Source organism: Eptesicus fuscus, chromosome 11 (genome assembly GCF_027574615.1).
Source record: "Eptesicus fuscus isolate TK198812 chromosome 11, DD_ASM_mEF_20220401, whole genome shotgun sequence".
NCBI lineage: Eukaryota > Metazoa > Chordata > Mammalia > Chiroptera > Vespertilionidae > Eptesicus > Eptesicus fuscus.
The window spans coordinates 8535569-8548737 of NC_072483.1; the positions used below are offsets into that span (position 1 = coordinate 8535569).

At 54.4% G+C, this 13169-nt stretch overlaps 1 protein-coding gene across 2 annotated transcripts in view; it reads right to left on the reverse strand.

The window, feature by feature from the left end:
• Positions 1-13169, reverse strand: part of RALB (RAS like proto-oncogene B) — a 99575-nt gene that overhangs the window by 48913 nt on the left and 37493 nt on the right. Inside the window, exon 1 of one of the 2 annotated variants that reach the window (XM_054723518.1) lies at positions 962-1116. The exons of the other annotated variant lie outside the window; for it this stretch is intronic. The gene's annotated coding sequence lies outside the window, so the exon portion shown is untranslated. Of the gene's footprint in view, positions 1-961; positions 1117-13169 lie in introns of those variants that run through there. 2 annotated transcript variants of the gene reach the window in all.

Below are 13169 nucleotides of genomic sequence, written 5' to 3' on the forward strand. Positions count from 1 at the left end.
CCCACTGCCCATCCCCAAAACTTAAAGAGAAATGAGGCTAGGAAACTGGGACAGAGTAGAAAGTTCAGTTCTACAAGGGCTGAAATCAAGGCACCGGTGACTCAAATGAACAATCAGTCAAGCCTCTTCCACGGGCAATTCTAAATCAGTCCGCCAAGCCCCAGAGCTTCTCCCCAGAAGACTCTCCCCGTTACAACATCCCAGTTACAGCGTTTCCAGGATTCCCCTGAAATTCGCACAGAAAGGACGCCGCTCCAGCAAGCAGCCCGGCGCGGCCACCTCTGCCAGCAGCCGTCCTGAGCCGAGGCGGGTGGACTCACAGACCCACAGGAGCGCGAGGAGAGGGTGCTGGCGCCTGGCCCAGGCTCACAGCTCAGTCCACGGTGCTCCTTCCTCTCAGAAGCCACATTGCGAGCCAGCCCCCATCAGAAAGACACTAAAGGGAAGGGGTGGGGGTGCAAAGAAACAGCTCCATGCTCATGTTCAAGACCGGACCCAACAACTTCTGGAGCACGGCCCCTGTTCAGTCCAAGTAGGAGTTCTGAAGGCACTTACAAGTTTTTGCAACACTTAGCTCTTCCCCTGCCCACAACGGCAACCGCGGGACTGAGGAAGTGGACATCCTGGGGCTGGAGGCCCCAAGGGCAGGAAGTGGAAGCAGAGGCCATTTGTGGGAAAGGGCAGGAGCGGCGAAAAGGGAGAGGCCGGGGCGCCGCCCCCACCTCCTCAGCTCCAAACCGCTCTAGGAGGCCCGGAGGCTTTCTCCAGGGGGATCCGCCCGGGCCACGGCTCCCGCGTCGCCCTCCGCCGGCCTCGAGGCGCGACGTGTCCGACCGCCGGCAACAGCCCTGCGCGGAGAGCGGGGCAAGAGGCCACCGAGCGCCGGGCGGCGCACCCCACTTCCTCAGCCCGCGCGCCCCAGACCGCCCCGAGGGGGTCCTGCCGGGCCGCACAGTCTCACCTGGGACACGTCCAGCGCCGCCTCGGCCGTGCGCAACCCGCACGCCGCTCTTAAACCCGCCCCGCCCTCTCCTTGGCCTCCGCCCCCGCCGGACCCCAGCAGTCCCCAGCCGATTTGTCATTGAGCTGCCGGGGATCGCTTCCCCACCCCTGAGCGCGCCCCCGGCGTCGCCTCGGCAACCCCGCCTCGAGAGCGCGCCCTCCCTTCCGCTCCCACTCCTGGAGACCACGCCCACTGGGCGCCTTTAGCCAATCTGAAGAGGATCTGCCAAGCCTCGGGAGGCTGGGGTACGCTTGGCCAATGATAAGCCGCCTCAGGCGGGAGGGGCGGGCTCAGCAACGCCGGCCCCGCCCCCTCCATTTCCTCCTCGGGGAGCCGGGCGCGCTGCACGTGACTGATGCTGCAGTGGAGGAGCGTGGAGCTGGTCTGGGGTGCGGGCGTGGACGGGCGGAGGGTGCTCCCCTCGTGGATTTAGGTAAGGGCAAGGCCAAAGCAGTGGAAAGCAAAAGGGAAGGACAGACCCGAGGCAGAACTCCAAGGAAAGTTACAATGCGGCTCGCGGGTGTGGAAGGGTCCCCGCGGCTGGGGCGGGTGGGAGGGTCTCCTGAGGAAGGACCTCCGCCAGCCGCCACGACTCGCTGGATTGATGACGACGTCCCATTAGCAGTAATGGAGTTACTTGACCAATTCCTGAAGGTACTTCACCCAGGTCACAGGTTAAGAATCCGAACCCCAGCCCTAGCCTTGATGCAGGAAGTGCAGTGGGAAGCTCATGGCCGACAGGTTTTTCTCCCACAACCTCTGTCATCGTCCTCCAAAGCCCGGGAAATTGCAACTTTCTATCAAATAGGGCCTCACCCCGGGTTGATTTTCGCAACTAACCGCCCCTTCCTGGAGCTGAATCCTCCCCCCACCGCCTCCGCAGGATCTGTGGCCCCACTGACCCCTACACACGCCTCACGGCACAACACATTGTATTGCCGTTAATTGTTTAAATATCCGCCTGTATAATCTTTGGGAAGGAAACTAGTTCTTGTTCAACTTGATATCCACAGCAGCTGGCACCATGTAATTAATTCTTTCGTTGTTGGTAATTATACATCAGGATACATGTGTATTATATGAGAAGCTTGTGCCTTGATTAGATTGTTATGTATAAGCAGCTAACAGATCCAGGCCCTCCATGAACAGCTGTATCAAAAAGCACAGAAGTTTGCCCTGGCTGGTTTGGCTCCGGGGTTAGAAAGTCAGCCCCTGGACTGAAGGGTCGAGGTTTCAATTCCCGTCAAGGTCAGGTATCTCCGTTGCAAGCTTGATCCCCAGCCTGGTCGGGTACATGCGGGAGGCAGCCAGTCCCTGTGTCTCACACAGATGTTTCTTTCTATCTCTACCCCTCCCTTCCACTCTCTCTAAAACTCAATGGAAAAAAAATATCCTCAGGTGAGGATTGGGAAAAAAAAAAAAAAAAAAGCAATAAGCTTAGCCTTAAGTAACAGGCTTAACCAAAAACATGTAACCAGAAGAAAGCAAGTATTCGGTTTTTACCCTTTTCGTATATATTGCATGCTAATTGTATGACAGAAGCTCTGCTAGGTACTATAAGGGAGAAGGGTAGGAGGCTTCTCAAAAAGGAAGCTCTCTGGTATTTATAACCTAGAAAAGAAAACAGACCCAAACCGTCTCCTGTAGAGTAAGGATTAAGTGCACAGGCTTGGAATCAGGAAGCAGGTTCAAAAGAGGCTCCACCATGTAACTAGCAATTACTTAGGAGGGTCCCCTCTGTAGCCCTCAGTTCCTCCAGCTGCCCAGTAGGAACAGCACCTCCCACTGCAGGCGTGAAGATGTAAATGAGATCACAGGTGCCTTTCTGGGAACTTGGTGAGTCCTCAACAGATGTTAGCTTGAATTGTGATTGCCACCAGAAACTGCGATGCACACTCAAGCCTGTTATAACCAACCTCGGGGCAGCATTTCCTTCCAAGGCCCATGTGGGAGTGTGCAACACGATCATAGTGCAGCCAAGCTCGGTGCAGCCTGGCCGAAAGGACCTGCGTGGCGCTGCCATTTTATCAAACCCACGTTTAGACAGGAGAGCCTGCAGCAGCCCGTCCAAGTGAGATAAGTGGTTCAGGGAACAGGAACAGGGTCATGGGCAGTGGGTAGGATTGAATTCCCAGTTACTGGGTGAGGCTGTGTGACCTACTCTAACCAATGACTTGAGAGTGGAGTGACACATTTTTGGACTGGAGAATTACTTGCCAATGAAAGGCACTCCAGAGCTCTCTTCTGTATAGTGTGACCACTGGGAATGTTTGGGAGTGTGGCTGCTCCATCGGCCTGGGACCTACCATGAGCACGCACCAACACTCCACCACCCGCCCGGGTGGACATTTAGCATGACTGGGAAACAAACCTTTGTGGTTTGCAGGCACTCAGGTTTGGAAGTTGTTTGGAATAGCCACATAGCTTAGTGTGCCGAGCTAGGGACACAGTGGTGAAAACTCAGAAGAACAGATAAATAAACCAGTAAACAAACAAGCAACTCCATAATTACAAACTGTGTCATTGCAAATGACTTGAGATTGGGTGGTCAAAAAGCTGTCTTGGCAGGTGACATTTAAGCTAGGACTTGGAGGATGAAAATGAATCAATCTCGGAAAAAGTTGGGAGTGAGGGGAGGAGAATGTTCCCAGCAGAGTAGTGAGCATGCACAAACTCCTAAGGCAGAACACAGCTGGTCTCAAGAACAGACAGGAGGCCGAGCTGGACTTCGGGGCAGGGGGAAGAGCCACACGAGAGGGAGGAGGGAGCTGGATTATGTGGGTGGGGGCTTCTAGGTTATGATAAGGAGATTGGAATTTATTCCATGTGTGAAGATATGGAAGCGGTTTGAGCCAGGAGGGTGACACACCTGATTTGGGTTTAAAAGGTCACTCTGGCTGCAGTGTAGAGTATGGGCTGTAAGGGGCAGGTGTGAGAGTGGACATTAGGAGGCTATTCCAGGGGTCCAAGCAAAGTGGGGTCCACAGGGCCAGAGGCTAGACGTAATAAGGCACAAGAAGATAACAGGAAATTTGGGGAGAGTGCGAGGGGAGAGGAGCGAGAGACCTGACCACTAACCCAGGGGTTTCTCCGGCCCAGTCCTGGAGGAAGCGGAGGCAGGGCTGGAAGTTGCCCCTCTCCCCCCAGGCACTTTGACCTCAGGGAGATGAGCACTCCAAAGCCAGGCAGGAGCGGGAGGGTGTGGGGGACAGCGGACCAGTTTCCTAGAGCAGCAGCCAGCGTTGGGGACTTCCTCCATGAGTCGGCAGTGCTATATAACAGCTGGTATTAGAAAGAACCTGCCACGGTCTAGCATCCTCTCTGGGCATTTGATACTTGGTGACCACTCAATTAGAAGATAAAGGAGGCTGCCAATCTGTAGATGGGAACAAAAAAGCCACTCTTGCCTACTGAAGGTTCTGGAAAAGATCTATAAACAGCAAAACTAGATGGTGTCCGTCTTCAGTGCTGTGGTCGTATTTCTTTTCTGTTTCTCCGGCCCTCGGGGTCCAAATGTTCTCTCTCCACCCCTGCTATCTCATCGTATTCTCAGTATATGGGCTCACAGGCTCATTCACACAGGCATAAACGATTCATGGTGTTGTATCGTAAATCATCGAATGAGATACAAGACGCCTTAATGAGCCAATTAATTAGGAGTCATTTATTGTGCGCGTCCAGAGGGAAGTGTTTCTTCCAAATCTCTGAGCCCCTCATACAGGAAGTCTCCCGTATTTATACGTTTCGAGCTTCTTTGTTTGCAGATATTACAAAGGGCTCTGTGTGAGTTATTGTTACAGACAGTTGTAACCTTGAATACATAATGAGTTTGTACTTGGCATAATTATTATCAGTATTAGTCTATTACATTGGATGGCTAGCTTGCAAGGTCAAACAGTTAAGTTTATCTTTTTCTATTATTTGAACTAAAAACAAAGTCGTTTTACAGAATAACAGACTGTCTTAAAGTGACAGAGTTTTTAATGACAGAGTTTACAGGACTAGGGACTATCTAACAATAGCAGAGAGTTTCAAACAGCAATTTTTATACAAGATGGAGGTTACTATGCTTCAATGGCAGGCAGCTCAGTGGGCACCCACTCCTTTCTATCATCCATTTGGTGAAAACCCGAAGACCTAGACCAGGCCAGTCCTTAGGGGAGGACCTGAGAGCCTCGATTCCCACCGCCCGGATGGAGAAGGCATTGAGCGCTCCTCTGCCCTCATTACCATCTTTCCGTGTCATCTCTGCAGCCCAGCCAGCCAGCAGGAACTACCCGGATGTTCCTGGGAATGGCTGCTGCCCAAGTAATTAGCTAGAGGATGAGCTTTCATCTTCCAAAAGAGTGTAATCTCCTTGGGAAACACGTGAGAAAAAAGGATTCACTTCTCTCTTAAATCATTGAACTAGCTGGACTTAACTTTCTGCCCTCGTGGTTTACAAAGCACTACCTCCCAGAAGTGAAGTCAGCCGGGTCTTGTCATTGAGTTTGAAGACTTCATTATTGCTAATCCCCACCACCTGCCAGCATTCTCACCTTCCTTCCGTCCGCCTGGAGACACGTGGGCACTGCTTCCAGAAATCACCATAAACAGCTGCCAGGGATCTGGTGCTCGCCTCCAGGTAACCAGATACCAGACCTGAAAGGTGACAGCTGCAAAGCACTGATTGTGAGAGAAAATGAGATTCGAGTGTGGAGTCTGTGCTGAGCTCTCTCCAATGTGAAATACAGGCTGGCCCCCAAAATGTACACACTGTAACAGCTGACAGCTCAATTTTGAAAATGAAATGTATTTTAACAAACACTGCCTTTATAATTATTCAAAGGGTGTGTATACGTCTTTGGGGGGACACCCTATGTTATCCACGGTCTCCCAGGAAGCTGGTCCCATCTAACAGCATGAAAGCACCTGGGAGCCCCTTCCTCTGGCCCAGCTAACGTTCTCCTGACTGCCTGGCAAAGCCTCTGGAAGCTGCCTCGACCACGAATGCAGTGGGGACTGGACCCCGCCACAGAACGCCTCCTCCACCTCCTTGGTGACTCTGTGGCTCCTTAGACACGGGAGCTCTTGCCAGTCCTGTCTCGGCGCCAGCCTTCCCTGGGGAACCACCTCTCTGTTTGCATCTCGCCCAGTTAGTGCATCCAGGCCCCCAGCCCGAGTGTTCCCCTGATGTGCAAACGCATGTGACCCCTGGAGTCATCCAGCTCTAGGCAGCTAGACAGACAGACAGACAAAGAGGACACAAAACGTGCATTAGGAAGAGAGATGAAAGCAGTGTTGGCTGAATCCCTCCCGCGTGCTGGACAGTTAGACATTGGCCTTTGCTCGCTTATGACAGTCCCTCACAGCAGTCCCTCAGAGCAGCTGCTCCTCTCTCGATGGATGAGGACCCTGGGCCTCAGGGGCTAACAGGTCACAGAGGACTCAGGGGAGGAGCCTGAGGCTAGACTCAGGCCTGACTCACTCTGGAGCTTGGCCTCCTACCACTGAGCCTTCCTGTGACGTCCTGGGGCCCAGGGTTCCCCAGACCCTTCATTCTCCTTCCCCTCCTGTGCCTGAGGCTGATTCCAGCGCCAGGGAGAGGCGTGGGCTTCATTCCAGCCCTTCTCTGGCCCCTGTCCTCCCCAACACCCAAGCCCAGGCCCCTGCTGCCCCCATCCCTGCCCCAGCAGCAGGGGAGGGGCAGTGACCCCCTGGGACTGGGCAGCCCCTCAGCCAATCCCCGTGCAGCCTCTGTCACTCTGCCCTTCCCACCCACAAATGTCAAGCCCTCCCAGTGACTTTTCATTAGCAACACTTTGGAAATGTGGTTTTCTTTTCATGGACAGCCTCCTCTCTTCCCTTGCAGCTGCTCAGGAGAGCAGGGCCAGGCCCAAGGGCGGGTCTGCCGAATGTGGGGGGGCTCCGGACCGGAAAGGGGTCCCTGAGCCAGAAGACCCTGCTTTGACAAGAAAGCAACACATCTGTAGAGTCACACACCCCGCCCCTCTCAGGGGTGTTGGGACAGTTCCCCTTCCTGGAATACGTTTTTCTGTGGAGTTTTAATTCTTTACAACGGCCAAGAAGAAATTTGGCAAACAGGACAAAATAAAGCAGCCCTGGGTTAGTGTAGCCCCAGGGGTAGGAGAGCTGCTTCCGCTGCAGGTCCCCATGGAGGCCAGGCCCCCACATGGGAAGTTCCAGAAGGATGGGGTGGCTAGGGTCACATTCCTGCGCGGGGGAGGGGCATGCAGGAAGCCTCCTTGTACAACCTGTGCGGGTTCAAGGCCTAGGGTCGTAAATCACAGGCAGCAATTTCCTCCGGGGGCCCTGCAGACCAGGCCTGGGGCCTCCTCAGCCCCGCTGCACCAACTGGCCAGAGGTCGGCTCCTGCATCGGCCCCGTGCCTGCCCTCCCCTCAGACAGGCAGGAGGAGAGGCCCAGAACTCAGAAGGCCCCAGAGATGTGTGTGTGTGTGTGTGTGTGTGTGTGTGTCTGTCTGTGAGGGGAGGAGGGGGGAAGGTGAGGCCGTGGGGAGCCTCTCAACTAATACTGGGGCTCGCCCTCTCCCTGCAACAATTCAAGCGGGCACCATGCCAGGCCCTGTGCCAAGCACTCTACAAGGCCCTCTGCCTCCTTCATTGCTGCACAGTCGAAGGGGAGGAGTGATTTCCATGTACAGATAGCTGTCAGGTTGAGAGGCCGGCCAGGCCTGGAGACAGGTGTGCCTGACAGCAAAAGCCACTCTTTACCCAGTCCCTACTGCCTTCCCCGCCAGGCCTGCAAGGCTGTGTGACCTTGGACAAGTCACCTCCCCTCTCTGGACCTCGGTTTTCTGGTACAGTGATAGTCTTACGTCTACACAGAGCACCAGCTGCCGAGCACCTCGGGGTCCTGCGCTCTAACCCTTTGAGAGGGAGACCACACCTTCCGCAGAGCCAGCTCAGCTTCCTACCTGTTGAGGCCTCTCAGGGTTCCTGGTCCCAGGGTTCCTGGTCCCATCTCATCACAGCCTGAAGCCATCTCCAGAAATTTCCTTGGAGGAGCAACTGGCGTCTAAAGGACTTGGCTAGAGAATCTCTCCCCAGATCGCTGGGTGATGAAACACAGGCCATCAGTCGGGGGCCTTGGGTCGACCAGAAGTCACACCTGATGGCTACTGTCAGCTGCTCGTGTTTAATATGAATTCCTCTAATCGTTTCAACACATCATAGTGCCTGCAACTGTGTTCCCATTGCAAGGCTCAGTACTTGTGGCTGGCTGGCTGGCTAGATGGATGAGGGAGTGGTCGGAAGAAGTGTCAGTAGGAGGCTCAGGGATGAGGATCACAAACTGGGGTGCCCTGATGAGGTCGGTGTGAGACAGACATAGGAGAGGGTACTTGGCAGCCAGAGTGCTTTCTGGGGGGAGCGGGGGGGGGGGGGGGGCGGGAGAGGGTCTCAGGAATACAGGCAGGAGATGGGGAAGGCGCATGCGGAGAACAGCAGGTCGGATCTGGAGCACAGCCCCAAAGGTGCTGCGAGTGCCAGTCTCCCGCTACAGGCTGTGCACGGTGCACAGAGCAGTGTCGGGCACCCGGCCCGTCTGACCCACATCTTACCCGCCGTCTGTACTGGGTGCTGGCTTGACCTCGGGTGTCTCAGCAGAGCCAGGACAGTCTGGGTCAGGGCTTTGATGACCAACAGAAAGATGATTTAAGTCTGTGGCAGGCCTGAGGCCAGCAAGCCCCAGGCCTGAAACACCCAGAGCATCCATCCACCTGCCCCTCTCTCAGTAGACAAAACCCCAAGACTACTATGGTTACCACATCAAATATCGATGCAATATTGGGGACATGCTTATACTACAAAGTATTCATTGTTGTCCTGAAATTCAAATTTAACTGGCACCTTGTACTTTCATTTGAAAAATCTGACGATTCTACCCAACCTCAGGGATCTCTGGGTGGACAAATCTCAGTGGCCCACCCATCAACACCGTCACAGCCCAGCTGCAGCTGGGGGAGAAGGAGGCCAGAGCAGCAGGCCAGAAACCTGGCCCCCCGTCAGAGGGACTTTCCCCAGGCGTGCAAGCACCCCTCTAGCAAGGACCGCTGGGGACCCAAGTGAGATAGTGTGTGGCTGGGCTACCCTCAGGGAGGAGGATGAAGGAAGGTGCCCCTCCAGGCCCAGCTTCTCAGGACTCACAGCCCTGCTTCTTCCCCCTCGCTCCCTGCAGCCCTTCTTCTAAGGAATCCCTCCCAGCCTGGGCCCGTTCATTCCCCCAGGACATGCCTCCCAGGGCGGGTGACCTTGGTGGACCAGCCCTACCTCCAGCCTTCCCCAATCCACCTCCTCTTCTAAGAAGCCTTCTCGGTGACTGATCTGTCCATCCATTTTCATCACCAGTTTTTACTGGCTCCTTGAATTCTGTTGTCTTGTGGGTACGAGGGCCCGCTACTGAAATCCTAAGACCCCTGCAGACTGAGTACCCAATGCTGCAGCTCCACAGAGGAACCAGCTCTCACCCAGAACATAAAGGTAATTTAAATCCTGGCCTGCCACGTCCCGGCTGAGGGGCGCGGGCAACGCATCAGGTCTCCGAGCCTCAGTCTCCTTTGCCTGCAAGGAGACAGCTGGTTCACAGAGGTTGATGGGGTGATTAAATAATACACTGCAGCCAATCAATTATATATATATATATACACACACACATACATATTCATATATAATATTGCAAAGGGCTTGGTGAGAGTCTGGCCTGTAGGAGCCTCTTGGTCCACATTCATTTCCTTTGTTTTGTTTTGAGTTCATTAATATTTCTTTTAAAGACCTAATTGGATTTATTTATTAAGTGATTCATGAATTGGGTAGCATTTAGCAACTAGAAGGGCCCTCCCTATTATAATTTTTAACTGTGGTAAAAAACACATAATACAAAATTCACCATCTCAACCGTTTTGAAGTGGACAGTTCTCTGGCACTAAATACTATCACATTGTTGTACCATCACCATCATCACCACCGGCCACCTCCAGAACTCTTCATTTTCCCAAACTGAAACTCGGTCCCTAAACACTAACTCCTCATTCCCCTCCCCCAGCCGCTGGCAACCACCACTCCACTTCCTGTCTCCAGGAAGGTGACAGCGCAGGTGCCTCATGTAAGTGGAGTCATACAGTTCTTGTCCTTTTGTGGCTGCTGCTTCTACTTGGCATCCTGTCCTCAAGGGTCACCCTAGTTGTAGCCGGGTCAGAATTGCCTTCCTTCTCGAGGCTGAGTGATAGCCCATTGTCCTTGCACACCACATTGTGTTTGCCCACTCGCCCATTGACGGACACGGGGCTGCTTCTACGTTTTGGCTGCTGTGAGTAATGCTGCTCTGGAGGGTGTGCCGATATCTCCTAGATCCCGCTTTCAGATATTTGGGTGCATATCCCGGTGTGGGGTTGCTGGATCATATGGCAGCTCTATTTTGAGGAACGTCCATAGCATTTTCATTGTGGCTGTACTATTTTATATTCCTGACGATAGTGTACTAATTTCTCCGCACTTATTTTCCATTTTTTTATAGTAGCCGCCGTAATGGTGGCCGTCTCTTCTATTTCAGGACCCTGTTCTCACCAGGCAATCTGTGGGGTTTGACCTGCAGACTGGAGTTTGTCCTGAGCTTTCTCCCTGGTCCTTAGGCTCCCTGGGAGGCAGGCGGACCACTTCTCTCCCTGGGGAGGACTCGGGCCTTGTGATTTCCAGGGATTATTTACAATTCAGTCCACCCTGACAGAGGGCAGGCCCAGGGCGCAGAGCTCTCACCACCAGCTAATCTCCCCGGGCTTTCTCTGGGGGCGCCCTTATCTGACACGCCCCGTCAGCTCTGACAGGGCAAGGACAAACAGGGCCCTGTGACTGATGGGAGGCAGGGGCCTGTGGCTGCTGCTTCCGTCCCAGCTTTCAGCACTGACCTGGTTCCTGGGCCTAGCTTCCCTCTTCCCATGGGACAGTGTTCCCAAGAGTCCCCACCACTCACCTTGGCGCCTGGAAGCTGACTGTTTCCTGACTCGGCCACACACACAGTCGAAGGCACGACACGCAGGCCAGGACGTGGAAATGGTAAGTTCTGATGGAGGGAAGGCATGGAATGATCTAGAACAAGACTGGGAAGTGCAGGCCTGTGTATATCTTTCTGCTCCTCCCATCGAGGGGGATGCTTCAACATGGCTTTGGAGCCAAGAGACCTGTGTTCAAATGGCAGCTCCATCCATACATGCTGTGTGACCTTGGCCAAGCCCCTTCACCTCTCGGAGCTTCTTCTATCACATGAGGATGATAACACCTGAATCGCAGGGCCACTGCCCAGCTTTGCGGGGCAATGTGGGTCTCCCTAGATGCACCCACCGGAAAGCCACTATTCATTTTTTATCCTCACCGAGGATATGTTTGTTGATTAGAGAGAGAGAGAAGAGAGAAAGAAACATCGGTGTGAGAAACATCCATCAGTTCCCTCTTGTACACACTCCGACCGGGGATGGAACCCACAACTAAGTATGTGCCCTGACTGGGAATCGAGCCTGCCCCTTTCGGTGTACGGGACGATGCTCCAACCAACTGAGCCACCAGCCACTATTTAATGTGGAGACTCTCCCTCTTCCAGCCCGACCCCCAACCACTGATAGCCCACACACATTTGGGCCATCGGTTGGAGGAACAAAACATGAGATTAAAGGATAACCGCCTTCCTTTTTCTGACAGGAGCTGGCTTTCTTAAGGGAAAAAACACCGGCTCTGCAGCACCACCTCCGCGCCATCCTTTCTTTGTGTTCGGGCTTCCAGGGAAACAACAGTCCCGTGGTGGTTTCCTCCCAGGATCCCCCACCCACCCAGAAATCCCCCAACAGCTGCCAAGCTCAGTGATAAGAAAAGCGAGCAATTTCCAGAAACAGGTCAGCACATTTCAGAGACCTGGAAGAGAAGCAACGCCTCTCTTGCCACCCCCCCAAGTGCGCGCTTGCGCGCGTGTGCACACACACACACACTTTCTCTCTCTCACACACACACACACACACACACACACACAGCCACCTGACCACACTCCCATGCACTGCGACCTCCTGAAATGCAGCAAGAAGCAGAGACACGGGCCAGATAAACTCTGATGAGGGTGACATGGTCTTCTCCTCCACTGCTTGTCGCGAGGTGGGGGGCGGGGAGGGTTGGGGGAGACTGTTGGGCGCCCGCTGTACATTGGAACTTAAAGACAGATTCTGGCGTGCCATAAGCACTCCCGTAATGATCATTACTGACCACAAACCAGCTGCCGGGCACTGTGCTGGGTATCAGGCCACAAGACTGAGCTAAGCAGACCGTCCTGGAATGCTGGGCTGGGACCCCAGAGGAGGGGAGGCCGCCTTTGCCCACCCTCCCACCCTGCCCCCCACCCCCACTTTGCTGGTCTTCAAAGCTCTGCACCCTCGGCCTGAAACTGCCTCCCTGAAGGAGCAGCGGCCACAGTGGGAAAGGAGTGAAGGGCGAAGTCCATGAGGAGAGCCTGCCCAGCAATAAACCAGGTGTGGATTGGATTATACTCATGAGCGCAAGGAAGTAGGGACGCACAGGGAAATAAAACCGGGGTCCGAGGGAGGGGCCTGTCCTCCTCCCTATCCAGGCCAAGTTCAAGAGAACGCCAAATAGCAAATCCAAACTTTCCATCTTTTGTTCCAGGAAAAGTAACGTGAGGCTCCAGGGCTCAGGGAGGCCTGGACCGGGGTCTCTGACTAAGCCTGAGCCAGGACCACCTGCAGGCAGCCGCCCCTGGGGTCGGCCCCCTCCCTCTACCCCCGCCCTCCAGTGTCTGCCTCTCCCACCCACGCCACACATAGTCCGAGTTGGGGTTTCCCCTCAAAACCTTCAGTGACTTCCCCACCGCCCCCTAGAGTCCAGGCTCTGAGCCACTGCAAGGCCCAGGTCACCAGCCTCCTCCCTGGCTGTTCCCAGCACTCCAGCCTCTTCCCCAGTCATGTCACACCCCTCCTTGTGCACTACTGCTTTCTCCTACTCCTACTCCCCTAGTGCTCTGTCTCCACTTGTCCTTCAAACTCAACCAGAGCCTTCCATGCTGCCCCCCCACCCCCGCCTCCTGAGAAGTAAGGTGTCCTCCTCCTGGCTCCCTTCTACCCAAGTGGCCAGAGACTGAATCTTACGTCCATATC